At 36.2% G+C, this 22,245-nt stretch overlaps 2 protein-coding genes across 3 annotated transcripts in view; one reads left to right on the top strand and one right to left on the bottom strand.

The window, feature by feature from the left end:
• LOC134743112 (very long chain fatty acid elongase AAEL008004-like) overlaps positions 1-863 on the bottom strand; it is a 54,054-nt gene extending 53,191 nt beyond the window's left edge. The window contains exon 1 of one of the 2 annotated variants that reach the window (XM_063676446.1): positions 650-863. The gene's annotated coding sequence lies outside the window, so the exon portion shown is untranslated. The remainder of the gene's footprint in view (positions 1-649) is intronic. The other variant, XM_063676443.1, reaches the window with a different exon arrangement.
• LOC134743136 (adult-specific cuticular protein ACP-20-like) overlaps positions 1-22,245 on the top strand; it is a 294,612-nt gene that overhangs the window by 175,910 nt on the left and 96,457 nt on the right. The gene's annotated exons all lie outside the window — the stretch shown is intronic.

Genomic DNA, 22,245 nt, shown 5'->3' with positions numbered 1-22,245 from the left:
ATAAAGGCAATTTCGTATTCTAAGTACTTTAACATAATGATTCGTCCCACGCCTTGCTTCTAATATACAGTGCACCTTTGACCGTACCACCTCATCTAAGAGTACCCATACCGCTCATTAACACTTAGCTTAGAATATTGGGTTGGGTCATTCGGCGAGGCCACCGGGGGTACTCGAGCTAAACGGCTGTAACGTTTGCTTTCGTATCTTACCTAGAAATTTCAATCTACCTGCTATAATTTATGGCTTAGGTAATGGACAATTTTTTTCTATCGTGGAATAGACTAAGTACTTCTTATCTGTCTCTAGGTATCGTTATTGTTTTATATACCTGGGCTCGATGGCCAGAGTAGTTTGCGATATCTTATCGCAGCACTTTTTTATAGGTAACTTGAAGATGTTTTAATAAAATCGTCAGCCAATGGATGCTTTCAATAGAATATGCGAGAATAATTAGTCACTTAATTAATTATAATATTACTTACCTGGATTTAATGTTTACAAACAATCTAGTGTCGCAATATATTTCACACAATAATTGGTCAAATTGCCATAAAAGCAAACACAAATTTAATGTTGGCCACCTGGATATGCCACTGCGTTTTAGAAGATAATTAAACTTGGTCGGTATCCTATGATATTGAATTACCTGCGAGTGCTCGGCGTAGAGTGCGGCACTGCTCGGCTTGTTTGCGAATCTTCCAGAGGGGAGCACATGCACTACCGGGTGGTGATGGGACGTAACGTACGGAAACGGTGCAGTGAACGGTATGGACGGAGGCGCGGCGTGCCGGCGGTCACGCTGCAGGTGTGCTCGGTACTGGCCGCGCGCGCCGATTCCTCGTACTTTTATCACATCGCATGCGCTCGCGTCTTCAACTTTACTCCTGGCTGCTGACCAGCTGACTTGACCCTACAGCACTTCTGAAACATAACAATCTTGAAGGATTTATAAATGAAACCCTGTACCAATTAACACTTGATGTATCAAGAAATCGTTCAGTGGGCCATTTTATACACATATAGGTAATCAGTAAAACAAGCGGAAGCCTCTTTTTAACAAATGATAAGATTTAATTGACCGAAGAGTCAGCGAAGGTCTCCGATTTGACTCGGGTAAATTGCTTTCGTATGTGTATGTCCGGATGTCCTCCTCTAGGTACAGGACGCAATTCTCAACATCTCAACCGCTTCTCGTGAAATTTTGTGAGCAGGAAAGTCAGATATAATTTTTCTGTCGTCTGGTTTTTTAGGAATTTTTTCAAAATGATAGAAATTGGCATAAAGGACTTAGGTGTCATTAGGGTCTATGGCACTTACTGAGTACGCTATGACAATGACTCAACGACGTATTTCTTGTTTTTATAATTTTTAAGCTTATGAATCTTATCGCGAGGTCTACAGCTCACAGAGCCACTAGTTCTGTTGATATTCTGTTTTGAAACTTTATATTACCAGAAATGTACCACGAAACCAAGGTTTTTTAACCCTGGAGAGTAAACAGACGAGACGTTTTAAAAATCATGGGTCTTTACCCATGTTTACGGCTCCACGATACAAAATATAAAATATACCAAACTCGTGTATAATTAGAACCATAAAATATATATTTTTTGGTAGGTAGGTAGCTGACAAAAAAAAATAAAATTTCACTTGGCCGGTTAATAAATAACAAGATAAACAACGATGAAAAACTTTAATCAAAGAACCTCCACTTTTAAAGTCGGTTAAATTTAAATGTAAGCTTAAAATGTTTCCAGCGTCATAAAAACAAATCGATTGAAAACTCATTTACTCACTTACGTAGATACATGTGTACATTTAGCTGCAGAATTAGTTGACTACCCTTGCATACTCGTACAAGTTTTTTTGCTGGACAGACGGGACCCCTACTAACTAACCTGGTGCTCACGTACAGGTGACGTCAAAGATATGTTTACATATTTGCACCTTACTGCTTTGTAATAAGGCAAAAAATGTAAACCTATATTTCATATCATACATAGACTGCTAAAGTATTTCCCGTAGTTAGTCGGGTAAAATACACAAAGCCTCAGTAAATGTTTAGGCTTCTGTGAAAATCTAAAATAGTATTTTCCAGTGCTAAACAAATGAACCCGGTTTTTAAACTAGTTAAGAAAAATTACTTGTTTTGATATTACCTTTTTTTGCCGGTTTGAGACTAATATTATCCATTAATATAATTATAAAATTAACATACATGTGTTTTGTCCATTTAGGCATAGATACATTAAATGAAGAAGTATATCGAACTTTAACAAATGCAGAGATAAACAAAATTGATACATAAATAATTAGCAACTAAGTGGGATTTTTAACACCTGATATCTGTATTCATTAGAGGTTTTCCATTTATGACTAGATATTTGTTATAAATATACTGCAAATATTAAAAATATGTACCTACTATATATTTGATATCGGGTGTTGCTTACTAATTTTGAAGGCAATTAATTAGGTACCTACGTACCACTACCTACATAGTTATGTAACTTATGTACAAAAGAATCATGTTAAATTCTGCATACGGAACGCATAGTTTCGTAAAACTATTATTCGAATCTTCTCGCTTACCTATTTATATTTTTGTATCATTTCAATATTTAAACTGGTATTTAAAAATAAATCTGTTTTTTTTGTTAAATTGTTATAATTAGAGATTCAAATAAACCCTCCTGAATATGAAGGTTATTTATTAAATAAGTAAACGTGCTCGATCACGTGCCAGAAAATAAATAGGGCTAATTAATATTCAACTTATTTTGTCATTGTTTAAAAATGTACATACCTAATATAATGATAAAGATACTGGTGTGCGTACGACTTAGAAACTTAAATTTTATTGAATTTATTAGTTAGTGTAATGTAAAAGGTGTTATAACTTATAAGTTTACTACATATGATGTTATTTAGGCAATTGCAGCATATATGATAATATGAATATAAAAATATTGTTGGTAAAATCCTTCGGGATAACATAGAAGTAGCACTTCGGATACCTAAGCCCATTTACAACCTAGCATTTTATTATGCTATGCTTTGGGTGATGTGTGAAGGGCTCAGAAGAACTGACTTCTTCCAATAAATGATTTGACTCGATGTACATTTATTGACCTTTCCAGAAATAATCAAGTATTTAGAAATTACTATTGTACGTTTTTGCATGTCTTAGTACTTAGTCTACATTTCTGAAATTCACCAGCCTTGTAAGCTTGACCTAGGTTGCTTAATTAATAGTTCTATTTTATAAAAAGTTGGTAACTAGAAAATAATGGATATCGCCCAATTATTGAAATCTAATTTAGTCTTATTCGCGGCTGGTTGCTTCTGTTACTCCGAATTCTACCCCAAATTGCACGAGCCTCAAGGTAGGCGAACTAATTTACACTTGTGTATCATAATTTCGTAAGTATGATCTGTTGCAAACCCCGCGGAGCGTAAACCTGTGCAGCACAACACAACTATATACGCGAGCTCATTTTATGTAGCACATGGCTGCCAAAAAGTTCGTCTAAAGGTTTACTAAACTAATCGTGTCTACAAACATCGAAACAAGTTTTAATGCTAAATACGAAACACGAAAACATATTTCTTAGCCGGATCTAGATTTACCGAAGGCAATCTTATTATAAGGTGTACCTAAATGGAGTTTTACTTGATGTTAAGGCTTAAACATTATATATATTTTTAATTATTTTATAATACATCGATAAAATATTCATATTAGGCATGTAAGAAATGAAAGTACCTAGCTTTTGTATGCCAAAGCCGAGTTCCTTAAACAGTTTTATTTTAGCACTATTGTTTCTAAAATCATCATACGACGCGACAGCTATAGATAGCGTATTAGACACTGTATACATCATCTCCACGCCGCGCCGTGCCGCGCCGGGACATGAAAATGACAATAGTCAGATTCTGAAGAGAAATGCCCAACGTATTTCAGAGATTTCTGATAATTACTAACGGTAGGTAGTTAAATTTTAATACAAATTACAATTTTTTTAAGTACGTAAAAAATGCTACGAGCAAGATTCGAACTAGCGGGTTTACATAAATTTGGTAACATTTCTAGTAAGCCTTATTTGCCTTTCATCGTTTACACGCCTCTGGGAGGTGCCTACTGCTACTGACATTTACCGTAAGAGTAGCACAATGTGGAACGGTTATTTTAGTGTTGCTCATTATGGTATGTTTAATTATTCAAGATAACTGCCTACTTGCCTCTATTTGAAATTTTTTGTTACCATATTATAACATACTATATACCATAAATTAGGTCTATAAACATAAATAAACGTAAGTTTGGTAGGTATTGATTAGATTAGATTTATTTGTGTAGGTTAGGTTATGGTTTTATACACTTATGTATGTATATAATGATTTATATACTTAAACACAATGTAGTAGTTGCCTGAAATTTCGAAAAAAAATCCTATAATTTTTAAGAAGTTTCTACGTGTGAAAGTATATAACATTAAATTGACAGTTACAGATACATATTTATTTATAGGTACCATTTACCTACTCAATTCACCTAGAAAGAAGTAATCAAGGAGTAGGTATAGGCGAAAATATATGATAACTTGTTTATTAACTCGCATCTTCCCCACTTAAAAAAAACCTTCAAGATTAAGCAAAATTGTCCTTACTCTGCAAAAAAATAACAAATTCGCCTAATGAAAAGGGATTATATAGAAAACGTACATAATAGCCGTTAAAGCCTTTAAAAATAACTTTCTGTTTTTTGTGTAGGTAATAGTTTTCTACAAAACAAAGCCTTAGTCACAACTTACAATGTTAAGATAGATATTTGTCACATTTCTGAAACGCTGCTTTAAAACATGTGCCATAAACGTTTTTAACGCGTGTTAAAAACACACGATCACGGACAGAGACCGGCAAATTAATGCAAAACTACAAAAACCCGCCCGTCATTTACGTAGGTACCCGAACATACCTACCTGGCGCGTTTGCGTCACCGGTAGAGATGGGTAGTGAGTAAATACTCAAGAGTAAATAGCGAGTAAATACTCAGTATTTACTCAATTTACCCGTATTTACTTGTTTATACCCAATTTGGTGGGTATAAACTATTTAGAGTGCTGACACTGCTGACAGGGTATAGAAATCTGAAATAAAGGTGTATTTTGTACTGGATTTAGTAGTCCAATTAGTAGAAAATATATTTTAAGAGGGGAGTTCCATCCATACATGTAACTAAGTGTCACAATAAAAAAATTTGAAACCACCAACGTGTGGCATATCATTAAATTGGTCTTTAAAAATAACTTCAATGTTATTATGCACTTTTTTCGATAAATTTAATACTTTTGGGAAAAACCCGTCTCCAAAGGCCAAAATAATGTTCATCCCTCTATAACTTTTGGAACAAAGTTTAATAAAATATGAAAAAAATATCGGGAGAATAGACCCTAGAAAATACTCTGAGAAAAAAATACTTAAAACATGCTCCGTCGGGTCATTTTTGAGTTTTCATTAAAAAACTCTTCATAAAAGGACGTAAGTGCCGCGTAAACACGCACTTTTGCGTGTACTCAGGATTCTAAAAGGCGGACCTGTGGATTCTATTCCAGTCCTCAGTCACTTCTTTTAACGGGAGAGTGGAACCCAGCGTTGAACGACGCTTTCTAAGCAGCAGTTGACCGCAACTAGATGGGTAGTTAGTAGAAACCCACCAAATATTTACCTAAAATGCCCGTATTTACCGTATACCGTAACTATGTATTTAGTGTGGTTAAACTATGATTTAATTATAGTCGTTAATTTTCAGGCTGGCCCTTTCGGTTAACTCTTTGTCTATTGTAAGTAAAACCGCACGTGCTACTACCTGCAAAAAAAAGAATCGCTAACTTTGACCGCGTATACTATACGGCTATAATATGTATAGTCGTTAATTTTCAAGCTGGCCCTTGCAGCTAACTCATTGTCTATTGTAAGTAAAACCGCACGTGCTACTCACTCAATAGAAAACGGTTCGGTCAATTTAGATTACTTAAATTGAGTTAGATTACTTAAATTGAGCATGTTATGAACTTTCCTATGTTGTTGTTATATTTTATTATTGTATTAAATCTACTGCGGATGGTGTACCGAGACAAACCTTACTGGTTTAACGGTACTTTTGTAATTAAGTTGCATATTATATGTATTTACCTGATAAAAAAAAAAAAAAAAACCGGTTATTGAATTACAATTTCTATGGAACTTGCAATAAGATTCAAAATGAACTACGCACTTGCACTGGTTTTTGAGCGTTGGCCTAGGGGGTCATCCATAAATTACATCACACGAATTTCGTGATTTTACATTTGGCAATCCCGTTCCCCCTCGTGTGACTTCACATATTTGACAATTTTGTTTTCAACGAAATTAGCAAATTGAATGAAAAATAGTTATTTAAATAAAAATATTTTAAATAATAGGAATATTAGAAATTTTATGACACGAAACCGATACGATATATCGTCTCAAAAACTAGCTTATTTAGTTGTATCGCGAATACAAACAATCAAAACAATTTTCGACTACAAGTGAAGTTAAAGTGACGTCACAAAGTTTGTAACTCCTGTCCCCCGTGTCACAACATGTCACATTGTCTAGACCCCCTCCCTCCCCCTAAACGTGGGACGTAATTAATAGTTTTCCATTGTAATTGGCACGTATAACCGGTCAACTAATTAATCGAATTTGGGTAGTTTCAAAAAATAGAAATAGGTACTTTTTATTTTTTTATTAGCCTACTTTCCACTGCTGGGCAAAGGCCTCCCCTCGTTTTTTCCATTCAACCCTGTCATCGGCATTTTCCCACCATTTGGGGTAGTAGAATGCGTCCAAGTTGTCCCGCCATCTCCTTTTTGGTCTGCCTGAACCCCGGCCTGCACCGTCTATGGTGTTCCGTGGGTCCCACTCAGTAACCATTTTGGCTATGGGTACTAAAATAATAAATTGACAACAAAAACGGAGCCTTAAATTAATCAATATGAGTCGTATTTTTATGAATTTTGGCCACATTGCCAGGAAAGACAGTCATAACCTGGAAAAGCTGGTAATATCGAAGGCGATAAGCCGAGACGCAGGAGCCCAATGCGGTGGACAGACCAAATTCGCTCAGCCCTTAATGTAACGCTCCACGGTGCCCTACATTCGGCGACAGACAGAAAGAAGTGGCGGCAAATTGTCCAAGAGAAGCTAGAAGTTACCTAGAAGTGACCACGACCCTCAGTGATGAGGAAACCGATGCAAGGAGGAGGAGACCACATTTTAAAAAGAAAACGGCTATATATTTTAGGCTCATATAAATTACTGGCGCTAAAATATTAATACACAACCAAATTATATTATTATATGCCCAATGAAAGTTCGTGTTTAATATTTTAGATTCCCGAATATTGATAAGCCAATAGGGTATTTGACTGTATTTAAAATTAATTATTTTACACCATGCATGAAATAAAGGACCAGAAGATTAATAGAGAAACGTACAACCCGGTCACAATATCTGTGCACCTCGCTGGAATGTGGCGCCTCTCCCGCTTCCCCTGTCACCTCTCCGCGCACTCCCCGGTGCGACAGTACGGTTAGCATCTTCGTTGCCGCTACACCTCCACATTTCTCGAAAAAACTTTTTTTCACACCGTACCCAGACCGCCGATATGACGTCACGAGGTCAGGTGCACAGATATTGTGACCGAGTTGTAGACAGCAGTTATTTTTAGACACCATTTCTATTTTAACGCCCGTATAAAACTATAAAGAGTCGGTAATTTGATTGTGACGTCACATGCTAGTGTTTCATATAAATTCCATAGTAGCAAAATCGTTTTGACAGTTCGAAAACAGAAACTGATTTGACTAGTAGTCAAATACCCTATTAGAATTATATGCCAATGACCGAACCTTTTTTACAGGTAGTAGCACGTGCGGTTTTACTTACAATAGACAAAGAGTTAGCCGTAAGAACTACTATACATACTATCGTAACAATCGCCGTGCTATCTGTTAAGAGCTATAATATTGTAAAGTATCTTCGTCGCAGTTTTATTTTAATAAACAACTGGTTAAAAACTGTATATTAATATGTGAATCAGCTTGCAACATGCACTTATCTAGAACGTAAGTAATTAAGTAACTTTGAAAGTAATTAAGTACCTTCTTATTTAAAACAAAATTGTTAACTATGCTTTATCGCTTTTTATACGCTAAATTCCAAATTACCTCTCATTGATAATAACCTTTTTGCCAAAAACTAAGCGTAATAAGCTTCTTATAACATAAATATCATTAATACACGTTAACACAATTAAATAAAAACCAATTTAGTACTTAAATCTCACCAAAATATTTAAATTTTGTTAATAATCGTTTTTACTCACCAAAATGAGTAAATACGAGTATTTCCTGTATGCTTTGAGTAAATATCGAGTAAATACTCAGTATTTACTCACCCCTACCCATCTCTAGTCACCGGTCAAGTGACCCCTGATTTGGCTTTTAGCGGATACCTGGCTATAATGCCAACTCCAAATGAATGTGGAAAAACCGCACAAACCAATGAGCAGCAAGACGTCATAGTCATATAGTGGGAATCAGTAAGATAGTTGCCATAAAATTTAATACATATATGTAGGTATATTTAGCTGTTCTCTACTTTCATATGATCAAATTTGTATGCACTCTTATGCACACACTATTAAATCGTGTTTAGCTTTAGGTTTATGAGCATCTTGTCTTGTCCGATATATACATACATCTGACATCGACTGTACTTACGTAGGCTAAAACTTGACGAATACCTAAATAAAAATAGAAATTAATTAATTACAATAATAATATAGGCATTACTAGGCATATTCCATCAAATCAATAGTCCTGACACCCTGGCGGGTGCTGCCTCTGCATGCGTCCCGTGACATGGCACAGCATCCGCTTGGAGGGTCTCTACACTCTCTACTCACGCTCACGAATGTCCGGAACACCATTGTTACGTATAGAAATATACCTAAGTAGTATTTTTATAATTTTAATTTTACTCCTTGAACATTCATTATAATCGGTTCAGGTGTTCAATGTTCATTAGTTACGAGAGAAGATAGAAACGAACGAACACATTGCTGTTTACAATACGGCCACTTTTCCATGTAAAAGTGTGCCATTTTGGAATACTTTTCCAAATAGGTAGAGATATCTCTACAGTTTGTGTTCAAAAGCATACTTTTGAAAAACATAATTGTAGAACTATTAGATTGTGACACATATGTCACAGTCTAATAGTTCTACAATTATGTTTTTTGTCAAGTTTTTAGAGAATCTGATCCGTTACTTTTGATGCTGGCTGTACCTACATAATCTTACAAGTTTCATACATATCAAACAAATACATGTTTGATTATAATAATGGTAATCGAAAACAACATTCTGCATAGTTCGTTCACTGTGCAAAGGAGCGTTTTGATCTAGGATCTAGCTAATGCGGACTCGCATGTTTGCTATAGGTTGCGCTGTATGTAAGCCTTGCTTGAGTTGCGCTAATCAGAGAGCCTACCGCGAACATCGAAGTTCGCAAATTGCGGGTATTTTTCTCTTTTACTACAACTAAGCCGTAATTAGAGTAACATAGACAGATGAACGGCATGAACGCAATTTACGAATGTCGGTGTTCGCGGTAGGCCCTCAGGTGCGCAATCTAAAGCAAACCTAGCAAACATGCGTGCGACCTCGCGGCCACGTGTCGAAAAGGTACATAAAGTACAAAGTTACAAACCAGTATGGAGTGTATTGAAAACAAAGTAACGCTTATGTTTTATTACACCTATAAATACGTTATGTTTTAACAAATGTCATCATTTTGCATGTACATAGATTGAAGTTGTATTCGAAATAGGGTACGTTGTTTCTACATGTTGAATTTTGTAACTAAATCTAGTTAAATAGATAGAAAATGAGCAACTTATCACTATACATTGGAAACTTTAAAATATATGGGAATTATAAATAAATACAAGACTTCAGTTTTAAAAAAAATTGTGCGAAACATGTCGCCAAAAGCGACTAAAATAATAGTGAGTGAAACCGTAACGATCTAAATATTTAAAAAAAAATTAGAGCTACCTATTAAATTAAATTTAATATAATTTATTTAAGACCGACAAAACCGTCGCTCCTTTTTGAGCGACTGGCCAGATGTAGCTCAAAACCGGGAGGAGTGGAAGAAGAGGGGGGAGGCCTTTGCCCAGCAATGGGACACAATAGGCTCGTAATAATATAATAACCTATATATTTATTTTTTGTTTTATTTGAAGTAGAATTTTTATTAAATGTTGATTCAATTTGTTGCTTTTATCTTGAAATTATAAAATGACGTAATACTCTAAATAAGTAGTATATACGGAATTCTTAGAGATTTTTAGTCAAAATAACACATTTTTAATTACTTTGTCAAATCTCGATCTCGAAAGTGTGACGGTCGAGATCTCGAAACACCCGATCTCGATTCAGATTTTCCGTGCGAGATCTCGAATCGCCAATCTTGGTGCGAGATTGCATTCCCTAGTTGGAACGAATATAAGAAAGGCTGGTGACGTGTTCATGTTCATGCTCATGCTCTGTTCTGTTCTGTTCTGTTCTCATTAGTCTCATTTTTCGCCTAGCCCCCATTCGCAAACAGACCGATAAGAAACTTCGTTCCAATAGCCTGCTATTACAATCGGAATACGCCTCCTGTCCTTGTACTCTCTAAACTAAACTTTACCTAAGGATAACGGCTCGTAGCTCTTTCGTTACGTAATTTCTTTTCGTAGCATTTCGTAGCAGTCTGTGCTACGAAACAGGATTAGTGTTAATTTTTGGGAAAAGCAACACAGGAGCGTCATTCTGATTTTAGAAGAAAAGTTTTTTATTGACATTAAGCATAAATAATACTTACTTATTTATTTTGCTTGCCCTGCACAATGGTATAGTTAGTTAGTTAGTTTTGCTGGGCATTTTCCGCAACTCGACATCCAATGTGCCTATTTTGCGTGAAACGAGGTAGCGCTACTCTAACTACCCCAGCTCCTCCACGAAGTCTAGCAAGGTCTTCAGGTTGCTAGTTGCTTCCTTTAGTGTGCATGGATTCCCTAGGTATTTGCTCCTATATACTTCTACCTGTTTACAGTCTAGGAGAATATGTTTTGTTGTTTCTTCTTCTGCCATGCACGCTCTGCACATGGGGCTGTCCGTTTTACCCATAATATGTAGGTGTTTGTTTAGTGTGTTATGTCCTGTTATTAATCCTACTATTTTACGTAGTTGGCTTCTTGGTGTTTTCAGTAATATTTTGGTAAGTTTGTGGTTCAGTTCCGGTAGAATTTCTTTGGTTTGCCTGCATGTCTTCATTTCATTCCAGTACTTGTTGTGCAGTTGTCTGTGATGTTGTTCTAGCTGGTTGTGTATGTAGGATATTGGTAGGGGCATGATTGGCTCGGGTCCATATGCCGGTGTTTCTGAACCTTTCCTGGCCAGTTCATCCGCTGCATCGTTTCCTCTTGATCCACTATGCCCCTTTATCCATTGTATTGTTACTTTGTTGCCTTCTTTGCTCACTTCAGTGCGGCTTCGATGACATTCAAGTATAAGCTCTGAAGTAAGTTTGTCGCTGCATAGCGCTTGTAGTACCGATTTACTGTCTGACAGTATTAGTATGGTTTCGTGTTTCACTTGTCGTCTTGTAATAGCATTGCAAGCTTCTATTATTCCTAAACATTCAGCTTGGAATACCGTATTGTGTTCACCAAGGGACTTTGTGATGTGTATGTTCAGGTCCTCTGAGAAGACACCACATCCTGTCCCTTCGTTTGTCTTTGAGCCATCTGTGAATATTCTTAGGTTTATTTGGTTTAGTCCTTCTTTCGGATCTTCTGTTAACGATATGGCGTAATCTTTCCAGAAGATCATAGTTTTTGGTATTTTGTCGATGGGCGCTTCCAGCATGGGCAGTTTTAAGATCGTATTTTCATAGATCTTTTTGTGCGATGAGCTGAAAGATGTCCATAGGTTTAGATTTTTCAAACGAAGAGCTGTGGCAGCCGCTTCTTTCTGTATGTATATGTGTAGTGGCAGGAGTCCTAGCATTATTTCTAGAGCCGCAGTCGGAGTAGTTCTCATGCAGCCCGTTGCAGCCACACATGCTAGTCTTTGTGTTTTATTTAGTTTGTCTATTACTGTAGTTAGCTGGGTGCGGGGCCACCATACCACCGCGCCGTAGCTGATCATTGGCATTATTACCATTTTGTACAGCCACAGTATAATGTGAGGGGCAAGTCCCCATCTTTTTCCCACCATCCTCCGGCATTGCCAAAAGGCTACTGTTGCTTTGGTTGCGTTGGTGCACAATGGTATAAACGCGATGCACTGCTGCCACCGCAGGGGATCGGATATCATACATATTTTGGAACTTTATTTTGAAAGCAATTTTCATATTTTTAGCTTTTGTGCCAAACATTTTTCAATTGTTTAAGGTGCGTTATAGACCGTGTCGTGACTTTTTTTATCGGGACAAGTTGTGATCTAAAAAAGCAATACGATTTTTCAAAAACTCTGTCCTTTGAACCTCCGGACCCTAACACTTGCGTTTTAAAGCACAGTTGGGTAAAAAGTTATTAAAATTAGTAGTTAAATGAGGCTGACACGTATCAACAGAAATCAGAAATCAGAAATCAGAAACATTTATTGTTCAAACTGTGTAGGTACAAGAAGTATAGCTAGGTACATTTTTTTATGGGTATCAACAGTTTTACCCTTTTCGGGCATACAATTTATTTTATCTTAAACTAAGTAATCTTAAACTAAATTTTAATATACATTTAGGTTTACAGAGTTATAAAATTCTTTTAGGTTATAGAAGACTTTGTCTATTAAAAAGTTTTTTAAGCATCTTTTAAAGGTATTTCCTTCGAGGCTTTTTATTTCATTAGGCAGATGATTAAAGACATTAATAGCGGATATGAATGTGCTTTTTTTATATATTAAAGTGCTAGCTCTCGGAAGTACCATATTATATTTATATTGCGATCTAATATTATCTTTGCATGAGCGCTTTGTGAAATGTTCAGGGTGATTTTTTACAAATAGACTTAATTCTAATATATAAATACCGGTAAGTGTCAAAAAGCGCTTTTCCCTAAACACGTCACGTAGCGATTCATCTGTGTACATTCTAAAAACAGTTCTTAAACATCTTTTCTGCAATATGAATGTTTTATCAACATCAACAGAATTGCCCCAAAAAATTACTCCGTACGTAAGTAGTGGGTAGACTGTTCCATAATATGCACTGATAACTATTTTTTCGGAACAAGTTTCTGACAATATCGATAAAGCATAACACCTACTAGAAATCTTTTTATTTATCTCGTTTATATGTGCCTTCCAATTTAAATGCGTATCTATTTCAACGCCGAGAAAACTAACATGGCTTACGTCATCTATTGAGGTATTCGCATTTGACACTACAACAGATTCAGACACAGTTTTATAATTTCTAAATTGTATAAGTTTAGTTTTATCTAAGTTGACATGGAGGTTAAGGCTGTTTAGCCATTTTAAAACTGTTGTTAGGACACTGTTTATATGGTCTTGCATGCTTTGATATGTATTTTCATTTGAGAACAAAAGAGTAACATCATCTGCATATAAAATACACGGTACATCAACTATATTTGTAAGTTCATTTAGGTAAATTAAAAATAGAAGTGGCCCGAGAATACTACCTTGGGGAACTCCAAATTGAACCTTTTCAAATGATGACTGTACCTGTGCAACTGTTTTTGTCTGAGCATTATAACTAACAATTTCTACAGCCTGCTCCCTATTGTACAAATAAGTGTAAAATAGTTGAAGAGCATTTCCTCTTACTCCTATATTTTCGAGCTGTTTTAGAAGAATGTCAAAGCTTACGCAGTCAAAAGCCTTTGACATATCGATCAAGAGGGAGGCACAAAGGTTTTTTCTATTTACGCTCTCCCATACAAGCTTTAACGTTTCGAATATGGCTGTTGTAGTGGATTTCCCCTTTTGAAAGCCAAATTGGCATGAGTTTAGAATTTTATTTTGGTTAAGAAACTTTGTTAATCTACTGTGTATCACCTTTTCAAAAATTTTAGAAAAGCTAGGTAATAACGCTATGGGTCTATAGTTGCTCATATTGGTTTTGTTTCCTTTCTTGAAAAGTGGTTTTATTATTGCTTTCTTGAGGTCATCGGGGAATATTCCAGTTTCAAGCGTAAGATTTATAATGTGCACAAGAGGGTCTGCAATATAGTCCACACATGATTTGACTACTTGAATTGGTATGTTATCGTGACCCGAGGATCTTTTATTTTTCAAAGAGGACACAATCTTTTTAATTTCACTACAATCAACCGGAGCTAGAAAAATACTATTTGGGATACAATTTAATTTATATTTATATTCTTTAGGATCAAACGTATTTAAAATATTTTGGGATGTGTAATGTTTATTAAATGCTTGTACTATGTCCTGGGGGTTTTCAAGTGTTGTTCCATCTTCGTCTATTTTCTTTAAAGTATTTGGTATTGTGTTTGTGGAACATGTATTCAATTTGATTAAGCCCCAGGTAGCTTTTTGCTTATTCGTACTATTTGAAATATACCTATCGTTCGATATAATCTTAGATTTTCTAATGGCATTTTTTAATATCGTGTATTGACAATGAAAGTACGAGTAGCTCCAAAATCTGGGACTGGAAGAAACGATGTCGTGATATATATACTCTACTCCACCTATTTATGTATTTATTACCTTTATGCTAAAATGATTCAACGTTGTTTAGGACAGGTCTCAGGTAGCATTTTTAATCACTATAAATTAGCAAAGCTAGCTTCATTGTTGTTCAGGGTAATTTGCCTTTTAAGACTCCAGCGGGTTCAGAAAGGTGTTATTAGGGACGTAATGCGGCGCCAGACATAACAACCCTAAGGGCCACTTGCACCATCCCACTAACCCGGGGTTAAGCGGTTAAACCTTACCAGTACAATTTGACACTGGGTTAACGCCTAATGGTTTAACCGGTAAACCCCGGGTAAGCGGGATGGTGCAAGTGGCGCTAAATGACATTCGAAAAGTAATTAATTTTTCACGTTCAATTTGATTTTCTTATATCACTTGCTGTCGTGGTCGTGCAGAACTGTCGTCGGTAGGTTTAGGGCTAATTATACAGTAGATGTAGGTAAACCCTTACAAACTTAATCACATATGCGTTTCCAGTACCCACCTACCTACATATGTAGTTCATAAGAGAATCATGTTTCATTGATGAGAAATGTATACGGTCAATTATTTTTAGATACCAACTTACTACTTAAATAAGTAACTACAGACGGCTACAGAGAAAAATTATCCCCTCGTGTGTACCTGGTAATTTTTTTTAAATAATTTTGGTGCGTACTATGCAGAGAGGGTACTTTTTCTCTGCAACTGACTGTACTTTCATTACCTACTTTCTAGTAACTTTTACATTCGATTCGTACTATAATACCAGTAACTTTGTCGCCTCTTGTAATGGAGCTCGTTTACGTCGAATCCGGTAGTTCTGATTTTTTGCAGACTTTGTTTATGATGTTGGCTCAATGAATAATCCAAGTTTGAGACCTCGAGCGCAGAACGTAACTTTGCCAAAAATTTAAAAAACCGCGAAAATTTCGTTTTTTTTTTTTACATTTAATTGGGCCATTATAACCCTAAAGGACTAGTTTTTGATAGTACCTTCTCAAGACGTTAAAGATGACTAAATTTGCTACAATACGAGACTAGAATTGTCTGTAGATTTATAAGTTTTCGGGATAAAGATTTAGAATTTTTTGAACTTATATTCGTAGGCTATGTGAGTGCAGTGAGTATGCACTTTTGTCACAAAGCTGATTTGGCTCGGTAGCTATAAGAGCAATGTATGCCGTAATGTAACTGGGGTAAGAATACAAACGTAATACGAATACGAGCTTCTAAAATCATAATCACTGTACATAGTATTGTAATTAACTTGCAGTTATCTGTATATTTTACTTAGGTATTTACATATACTTACAAGATCCTTTGGTCGTAATTCATAGTTTAGAGTAGGAATCATCATTAAGTCGTAGTTAACTAAAGAGTGCGTCGTAGGTGTAGACATCCTTATAATTAAGCATAGTGTAAGGAGAACCACTTCACAGGCGATTATTTACCTTGCTCGCTGAGTAAATTACTTTATTATACATGCTGTGGTACACGCGACCATGTACGTTGAAGTTTTGCACACAATTATTATGTTTAGGTAGGTACCCTACCCTTCAGAACATACACCTATATAACTCGCATAGTTTTCTTTAATTTTATTTTATCCCTCACGATTCCAAAATTAGGTATATAAAAATAATTTAGTTAGGTACATAACTTCCCAAAACTGGGCAGAGACCTCCTCTAAAGCACGAGAGGGAAATGGTTAGATTGGTTAGGTACCACTTGGATTATTAGAACAGGTACTTAGATAATGTTCTCTTATTTACATCAACTTACGTGAAAAAAGTATAAATAGCGAGTTTATGACTTGCAAATCATGGTACCTAGAGTTGGACCAAGATAACTGCATTTGCAAAAACAAAGTGTGGTAATGTCATCATTCATGTAAAAAAAAATGGACGTTTATAATGGCACATACTCATTTTGTTATACTCAGGTGCAAAGTATTTCATGAAACGGGTTAATTTAGAAATTTGAAAATTAACCACCGTCCGAAGTGTAATATGGCAATTAGCCACTTTCAGTGTTTAACGGTAGCACTCCGGTTTACCGTAACATAAACGCATATTGCTTGTGTCAGCGACAACCTACATGTATAAAATATACATGTAGAATATGATAAGCATTTGAAAATAAAGACACATTACGACATAGCTACTACCTATACCTATTTGCCTATCGACGACAACGTTACCCTGCTCCTCCCTTCTGAGATAACGATCATCCCTGGATCAGTTATCTCAATGCGACCCTGCAATAAAGTACCGAAGAAGAATCTTCTGATCCGGCTACCACTGCGTTCCCGCTCACCTGTTCAGCCACTCCGTCTACACTCAAAAGAAGAAACCAGTGAGGAAAATGGCCGAAGTAAGAATCACCGTGGAAGGCGCGCAAGTTACCTTGAACTGAGCAGCCAGCTTAGTCCAGAGGAGCAGACCTTAGTAGAGTCCTAGAGGAGCAGACGGCACCAGCAAACCAGAGGGACCAGTTATGGCCGTCCGGCCCCGGGTGCGACCAGCGGCGCACCCGCCAGCAACGTCGGTATGTATTTGTGTCTCTAGGTACAGGCAACCGAGAGCGAGGCCTGATATGCCGATATTATTGTATTGTTGGGTGACCATGCCCTTGGGTTCGATTCCCAATTAAGGTCCCAATGAAGACATTCGGTTTATGGCTCATTGTGGAAAAATTAGAGATGAGTTAAGGGTACGTACGGAAGCGTAGCTCATGTATATGTATAGGGTGACCATGCCCAGGGTTACCATTCCCATTATTTATTTTAGCTCTTTTTTTATGACAAGATTTATCAGAGGTACCGATACTATGTACAGTAATAATAATATATGTTTTTACAGTCGTAGAGTAATATAAAGAATAATATATAGAATAGTATAAAGGCAGAAATTATATTTACGAGAAAGACGATATTTGGTAATAGAACCATTAACGAATACTTAAAGATGTAATTTTTTTTTAAAGAGATGGTTCAATTGAATAGAAAAAGGGTTCAATTTTATGTACATTTTTTTAGCAAGATAATTAATATACGCGATATAATCCGTTTTCATAGTTTTATTTCATGAGTAACTATCGCGGTAACCGAAGACAATATTAAGATAATTAATATTTAAAACAGTTTTACATTTCGAGGGCTACGACACTAAGAACCGGGAAAGGTTAAGGATTTTTTTATATACACATATGTTTTATTAATAATGGTTATTCATTTCAGAAAAAAATGTAGACAAGTAACATCCAGTTACCCTGCTCATCCTTTCTGAGATAACGATCATCCCTGGATCAGTAATCTCAGAAGCGAGTATAGTCACATTAGTATGTTATGTTTAAAGTACTAGTTTAACAGATTTTGAAATTTCCTGCAGTAATAATGCATCCGATTGCAGCAGTATTGCAGCACGACAATACTGCCGACAATACCGCAAAATCAAAATCGATGTCGCTGTCAGGAATTTTCACATTTGCGGCAGTAATGCAGTCGGCAGCAGCATTGCAGCGCGACATTACTGCCTTATTGCTGTTGCAAGTTTCAAATTGATGTCGCTGCCAGGATTTTGACATTTGTGCTAGAAGTGCAGTCGGCAGTAATATCGCAGTCGGCAGCAGTATTGCAGCGCGACATTACTGCCTTACTGTTGCAAATGTCGAAATTGATGTCACTGCCAGGATTTTTGACATTGCGGCAGTAATGCAGTGGGCAGTATTGTTAGGCTGCAATATTACTGCTGCAGTCGACTGCATTACTGCAGGAGATGTCAAATACATAGGTCATTTACCTAATACAAAATCTATCGGATATATAAAAATGTATCAAAAATTATCCGTTCCGTAGCGGTGCGCGGCAACCACTACTATTTAGACACCAAAATTGGTGTGGGTGGGCCGCATGTACTTGTAGCGGCACGGGCAAATCGCGGAGTAAGCCACGCCTGTTCACAGCATGTGATTTCTGAGTCTAAACTCGATTATTAGACCATTACTCTCAATTCGCCCATTAACCTGTTGGAATAAATCCACTACATCTTACTATGACCCCGTACTTTAATATTCTATGAATTGAGAACATCGTATAATAACTAACCGAAAATTATTATTATTTTATACCACGTCAGTGGCAATCAAGCATACGGCCCGCCTGATGGTAAGCAGTTACCGTAGCCTATGGACGCCTGCAACACCGGGGATATTACACGCGGGGATATTGGTAGAATATGAAATAGTAAAATTCAATATTGAAGTTATGTGTATACCATTATGTCACATATTTAATTCCTGTATTGAGGAAGAAACTTTCCCCTTACAGCTTAAGCGAGCAAAAGTAATTCCTCTTCACAAAAAAGGTGACAAAACTGATAAAAATAACTACCGTCCCATTTCTCTTACATCTATAATTTCAAAAATCTTCGAGAGAGCTATTGCTTCTAGAATTATAGACCATTTTAATCAAAATATATATTTTTGCTCTGAGCAATTCGGTTTTATGCAAAATCGCAACGCTACCACAGCGGTCACTGACCTGGTCACGGAAGTAATGAACGGTTTGAATCGAAATCACAAATGTCCTGGGATTTTCTGCGATCTGAGTAAGGCGTTCGACTGCGTAAATCATCAGATACTTATTGACAAATTGCATTACTATGGAATACGTGGTCCAGTTCTAAAACTCCTTAAATCATATCTAACAGGTAGAACTCAATATGTCCAAATAACACACATAAATAACTCGGAATGCTTAGAACTAGTTAATTCAGATGATAAAAATATCTACTGTGGCGTCCCACAAGGATCGGTGCTAGGCCCACTGCTCTTCATAATTTTTATAAATGATCTCCCAAAAAATTTAACTTATGGCAAAACTTACCTTTATGCAGACGACACTAGTATTATTTTTCAAAATCCTGACTTAAATATGTTAAAATCCCAAATTAGTGAAACTTGGTCTGAGCTTGTTCTTTGGTTCGAGAGTAACGGTCTCAAACTAAATACTGATAAAACAAACTACCTAACTTTCTCTAGACATACCAATAGTATACCTTATGAGTTGCCGCTTCCCATAGTAAAAGCGGATAATACAAAGTTTCTGGGAGTTGAACTGGACGAGCAACTGAGATGGTCTAATCACATAGACTCCACACGAAAAAGATTAGCTAGTGCTTGCTATACTCTTAAAAGTTTATCCAAAACTCTTACTTCGGCAGTCCTTAAGCGAAGTATACCGTCGCCTATTTTAAGAGTATTTTAAGGTACGGTCTGGAGGTTTGGGGAAGCAGTGTTCACGTAAATGCAATACTTATTTTACAAAAGAAAGCTGTTAGAAGTATTGGAAAAGCAAAACCTAGAGAACACTGTCGCCCTCTTTTTATAAAACACCAAATTATGACTGTAATATCGCTTTCTATCTACTTAATTTGCACACATATTCATAAAAATAAATTTAAATACAGGTACAAAGGTGAAAACAAGATGCATGCATTAAGGAGTTACCAAAATGTAATAATTACGTACACTTTAAGAGAAGCCCAGAATATAATGGAATAAAAATATACAATGCTTTAAATAACGACATCACAGAATGCAGTAATTTAGATAAATTTAAACAGAATTTAAAATCATTTTTAATCAGTAGGCCTTTCTATTCCTTAACGGAATTTTTCGAAAAAATATACGAATGAATATAATAATGTTGACTATTTTTTTTTTTTTTTATCGTCATGGCTGTTTCATTTATTTTAATTGTAATTTTGAATATTTTATTATTTATATGTTTCACAATGTGTCGATTATTAATGTATAATATATAATATATTAATTTGTGATTTGTAATAAGTTTAAATGTATACCTATTAGTTAGCTAAGAAGATAGGCTAATTATAATTTTAGTGTAAGATTAATATTTTGCATGCCTATTGTGGCGTAATATGCACTCATGAATTTGTAACACACTGACATGACCAATATTGTATCTGTGTATATTAGCAAAATAAATAAATTGAAATTGAAATATCGTCAATAACATTTATAAAAGTTACTTTATTACCATTTTCAAACAATGAGTCAAACCAAACTACCGTGTCGGTAAATACAGGTATGTTATTATACATATATTGTGTAATCGTTGAACGTAATTCTGTTTAAGTTTATTTTGTTGCAGATAAACCAATTATCGTCACTGGGAAGTTACTGTAGTAGTTACTTTAGGCATTATCCTCACAGGCGGATCGGCTGTTGTGGTGAATAGTCAAAGGATAAGATTTTATATCGGATAGAAGTGAAATGTACACCATAATGTGTTTTTCTGTGTTTAATTTTATTCATTTAAGAAATCTCTCTTGCTAAAAACAACTTTAATGCAAAAAGGCGGACTTAATGCCACAGGGGCCATCCGACATCCGATATCGGATTGGCACTTCCGATAATTTCAGCCATGTCGGATCCCCCTGTCATTTTCGTTCGTTCGTTCCGCGTTCGTAGTGTACGTGACTGTCATGTGACTGCTAAAAGTAGCTCGCCCCGGGGCGGGGCCCCCGCTGCGGTCCAAATACGCGGATGTAAGGATCCTACAATCTGATATCGGATCGGACAATTCATTTTGATGTCAGTGTACGTTCGAATTGGCCTGTCTGTTTTCATGCTCACGATTGTTCAGACAATAATTCAGACATATCCACTCGTAAAGCGAGAAAGAGAACGTTTCATGCGTTAGGGAGAGACGGTTGATTGGCCTTCCGTTTTTTTAAGACGTCAGAATTTTGTCCAGTTGTGGTGGGTACTTATTATTTTAGTAAGTAGGTATTGTTTAGTAAATAAGTCATTGATTAGTTTAATAGTCAAGGTGAGCTGGGCATTTCGGCCGCCATATAGTGGACTGCGGATATGAAACCTTCGGGTCATCTATAGCAAAATATATATGACGTTAGTAGACACGTAGACATAATATGACGTATTCCCTTGACCCTTGACTTTGAGCTTTTAAATTTTAAGACTTTATATCATGGAGACTATATAAAGGAGCCAAATCTCTATGTATGAAAAGTGTCCATCAAAAAACAGTAATTAGGCGGCGCCACCATACACCGAAATACTACCAAAAACAACCTACGTAATTTGGTCGGGTTATTTGTTGCCTTATATGGATCATGTTATACTCATGTCCCAGAGCCTAACTAGCGCCACCAGAGAGATAAGGAACTATTATTTACAGCTGAAAGCTGGTCACTTTTGCAATAGTTCTGCTATAAGAGATTGTCGTCCTCTCTATACCGTCCATAACTAATATGAATGAAGATAGAATGACATATAATTTTCAGTGGCTGTAGACACCCTTTTTTCGAGAACTCGTCTGTTTTGATACCGATGTTGAGTATAAGCAAAGAGGAGATAACGGAGTTATATCTATCTTTGATATCTGGG

This window comes from Cydia strobilella, chromosome 7, assembly GCF_947568885.1.
Source record: "Cydia strobilella chromosome 7, ilCydStro3.1, whole genome shotgun sequence".
In the NCBI taxonomy this organism is placed as follows: Eukaryota; Metazoa; Arthropoda; class Insecta; order Lepidoptera; family Tortricidae; genus Cydia; species Cydia strobilella.
Note: the sequence above shows the minus strand (reverse complement) of the source record. Positions and strands in the feature narration are given on the sequence as shown.